The sequence below is a fragment of the Hordeum vulgare genome, chromosome 1H, assembly GCF_904849725.1.
Source record: "Hordeum vulgare subsp. vulgare chromosome 1H, MorexV3_pseudomolecules_assembly, whole genome shotgun sequence".
In the NCBI taxonomy this organism is placed as follows: Eukaryota; Viridiplantae; Streptophyta; class Magnoliopsida; order Poales; family Poaceae; genus Hordeum; species Hordeum vulgare.
The window spans coordinates 126,597,471-126,601,988 of NC_058518.1; positions in this window are offsets into that span (position 1 = coordinate 126,597,471).

Below are 4,518 nucleotides of genomic sequence, written 5' to 3' on the forward strand. Positions count from 1 at the left end.
TTCAGGTGTGGTTGAATTGACAACTTAGCTGCTAATACTCGATAATATTCTTTGGCTCCCCTTGAGTCGAATCAATAAATTTGGGTTGAATACACTACCCTCGAAAAGTTTTGCGATACCCTATACTTGTGGGATATCATCATTGTGCCTTCTCTTGAGGCCAAAATGTTGGTGCACTTCTTCACATGCGTGACGTGATGCTCCACCTGTTTCTATAGGAAGTAGATGTAGCACGCAAGGTTTGCAACGTGGAAGCCCATTGGTGGGCCTTTGGTGGCCTCCACCTCCCGCATTCGGGCCGCGGTGGCGGAGCTGGTGATGACTACGTCGTCTGACGGTGGTGTCGCGATGAAGGTGGACGATGGTGTCGTGACGGCCAGGGCGACCGCTGCTAGGGTGGCGGCCCTAGCTGCTGCCGATGGTGTAGCGGCCCTGGTGGCTACCGATGGGGTAGCAGCCCTGGCGGCTGCTGACGGGGTGGCGGCCACGGCGGCCATCGACAGCTGCTGCCTTTGGGTAGTGATGGCGGAGCGTGTACTCGGTGGCGTGTGCAATCCCACCGAGGGTTCCATGTGGACAACACGTTTCAGAGGATTATTGCACCCACACGGTGAATTCTCCTGCTACTGCAACAAAATACCTTCCAACGGCACCAGAAATAGCGTGTTGACGAGAGACTATGCTTGTCTTGATACTCCTCAGCAACGGCGCCAGGAATCCTTCTGCTACGGCTACGCCTTTAGGGACTTCCTTGTAAAATATGCAAAGGATTCCCCCGTGGCCTTGGAGCCTTGCGTTGTTGTTCCCTCCAAGCGGAAAGGGTGATGTAGCACAACGGCGGTAAGTATTTCCCTCAGTTTTGAGAACCAAGGTATCGATCCAGAGAAGGATTGCGTCAAGTCACAAGTACCTGCACAAACACAAAGAGCTTGCACCCAACGCTATGCAGGGGTTGTCAATCCCTTATAGATTGTTTTCAAGGTGAGAACTGAAAGCAAAAAGGAAACTAAGCAAAGTAAAAGTGAAAGTGGAAACGATAGTTGTGAATAGACTCGGGGGCCATAGTGTTCACTAGTGGCTTCTCTCATGAAAGCAAGTAGACGGTGGGTGAACGAATTACCGTCGAGCAATTGATAGAACCGCGCAAAGTCGTGACGTTATCTAAGGCAATGATTATATCTATAGGCATCACGTCCAAAATAAGTAGACCGATACTTTCTGCATCTACTACTATTACTCCACACGTCGACCGCTATCCCGCATGCATCTAGTGTATTAAGTTCATGAGAACAGAGTAATGCCTTAAGCAAGATGACATGATGTAGATGGACAATCTCATATCTACGATAAAAGCCCATCTTGTTACCCTTGATTGCAACAACACGATGCGTGCCTTGCTGCCCCTTCTGTCACTGGGAAAGGTCACCACACGGTATGAACCCAAAACAAAGCACTTCTCCCATTGCAAGAATCATAGATCTAGTTGGCCAAACAAAACCCAAGACTCGGAGAGACTTACAAGGATATCAACTCATGCATATAAGAAATCAGGAAAGACTCAAATATAATTCATAGCTAATCTGATCACAAATCCACAATTCATCGGATCTCGACAAACACACCGCCAAAGAGGATTACATCGGATAGATCCCGATGAAGATCATGGAGAACTTTGTATTGAAGATCCAAGAGAGAGAAGAAGCCATCTAGCTACTAACTACGGACCCGTAGGTCTGAAGTGAACTACTCACGAGTCATTTGAGTGGCGATGATGTTGATGTAGAAGCCCTCCAACTCCAAAGTCCCCTCCGGCAGGGCACCGGGAAGGGTCTCCAGATGAGATCTCGCGGAAACGGAAGCTTGCGGCGGCGGAAAAGTGTATTCGTGGATGCCCTCATTTTTTTCTGGAATTTAGGGAATATATAGGCGAAAGAGCTAGGCCAGGAGAACGCCAGGGAGGCCACAAGCCTGGTAGCCGCCGCCCCCCTCGTGGCGGCTACAGGGCTTGTGGGCCCCGTGTGGCTCTCATGCCTTGGCCCTAAAGTCCCTTGATCTTCTTCCTTTCTGGAAAAAATTATTTCCGGGATTTTATTCCGTTTTGACTCTGTTCCAAAATCAGATATGAAAAGAGTCAAAAACGCAGAAAAACAGGAACTGACACTTGGCACTTAATTAATAAGTTAGTCCCAAAAAAGATATAAAAGGTACATAAAACATCCAAAGTTGACAAGATAACAACATGAAACCATAAAAAAATATAGATACGTTCGAGACGTATCAAGCATCCCCAAGCTTAACTCCTGCTCATCCTCGAGTAGGGAAGTGATAAAGAATGAATTTTTGATGCTTTCATGCAACCTAGTATAGATGTCCTTTGTAACTCCTCTTATGTGACGTGAATGTTCAGATCCATTAGATTCAAAACAATAGTTTGCTATTGATGTGGAGACAATTATACTTCAAGCAAACTAGCAAGGTAATCATGAACTTTCAAAATAACAAGGCCAAAAGAGAGTTATCCCTACAAAATCATATAGTCTGGCTATGCTCTATCATCCTTGCACAACGAATTTAAATCATGCACAACCCCAGTATTGGCCAAGTAATTGTTTTCACACCTTTACTTTCTCAAACCTTTTCAACTCTCACGCAATACATGAGCGTGAGCCATGGTTTTAGCACTATAAGAGGAATGGAGTGTGGTGGAGGTTGCAAGACAAACAAGGAGAAGATGGTCACATTAACTAGGCATATCAATGAACTATGGAGATGCTCCTCAATAGATATCAATATGAATGAGTAGGGATTGCCATACAAATGATGCACTAGAGCTAAGAGTAAGTGAAAGCTCTTAAAGAAAAATGGGGGTGTGCATCCTACTTGCTTGCTCACGAAGACCTAAGGCAAATTTGAGGAAGCCTAACATTGGAATATACAAGCCAAGTTATATAATGAGAATTTCCCACTAGCTATATGGTGGTGACAAAACGAGAGACTTTGGCCTCTTTGGCCTCTTTTTTTTGGTGGGCATCTTTGGCATCTTTGGCCTCTTTGACAAAACGAGAGAAGATCATGGTGCTTAATAAGCACAAGTGTGGAAGGATAGTAGCATTGTCCCTTCTCTCTTTTTCTCTCATTTTTTTGGTGGGCTCTTTGGCCTCTCTTTTTTGGTGGGCATCTTTGGCCTCTTTTTGTATATGGGCTTCGCTGGCCTCTTTTATTTCCTCACATGGGACAATGCTCCATCAATGATGATCATCACACTTAAAACTCAAAACTTAGAACAATGATGACTCTATATGGAATGCCTTCGGTAGTGTACCGTGACAATGATCTAGCATGGCATGCACATCAATGGAAACATCATGCTAGCTATCTTACGATCATGCAATGGAAATGTAGAAGTGGTGGCACATGTCATGGTGGTAGTTGCATGGCAATATATCTCGGAATAGCTTTCAAAAAGCCATAGTAGGTAGGTATGGTGGCTGTTTTGAGGGAGGCTATATGGTGGGTTTTGTGCACCGGCGAAAGTTGCACGACACTAAAGAAGATAGTGATGGTGAAAGGTGAAAGTGCATCTAAACCATGGACTCAACATTAGTCATGAAGAACTCATATACTTGTTGCAAAAGTTTTAGTAGTAATCGAAACAAAGCATTCAACACATACTCCTAGGGGAAGGGTTGGTAGGTATAAACCATCGCGCGATCCCGACCGCCACACAAAGGATGAAAATCAATAGACTAATCATGCTCAGACTTCATCACATAGCGGTTCACCATACATGCATGCTACGGGAATCACTAGCTTCAACACAAGTATTTCTAGATCCACAACACCTTACTAACATAACTTCAATATTACCACAACCACATCTCAAAACTAATTGAGATGAATCAAACTTCTCTAACTATTCAATGCACATGAAGGTCGGAGTTTTCATATCTCTTTGGATAACTACCCCTTTTGAGACTACTTTCATAGCATAGATCAACTACCAAGCCACGCGCTTCTGTGCTCTAAAAGATATAAGTGAAGCACATAGAGCAAAATCAACTAGCTCAAAAGATAAAAGTGAAGCACATGTGAGCTGAATTGTCTACCAAAGGATATAAGTGAAGCTCGACAAAATCACGGTGAGTGCATGTATCTCTCTCTAGGTGTGCAGCAAGGAAGATCGTGACACACCAAAAATAAAGGACTCCTACGATACAAGACGCTCCAAGCAAAACACATAACATGTGGTGAATAAAAATATAGCCCCAAGTAACGTTACCGATGGATTGAAGACAAAAGAGGGGATGCCTTCCCGGGGCATCCCCAAGCTTAGGTTTTTACGACATCCTTGAATCAACTTGGGGTGCCTTGGGCATCCCCAAGCTTGAGCTCTTGCCACTCTTTATCTTTTTGTCCATAAGAACTTCACCCAAAACTTGAAAACTTCACAACACGAAACTTAAATAGAAACTCGTGATAACATTAGTATAAGAAAGCAAACCACCACTTCCTTAGGTA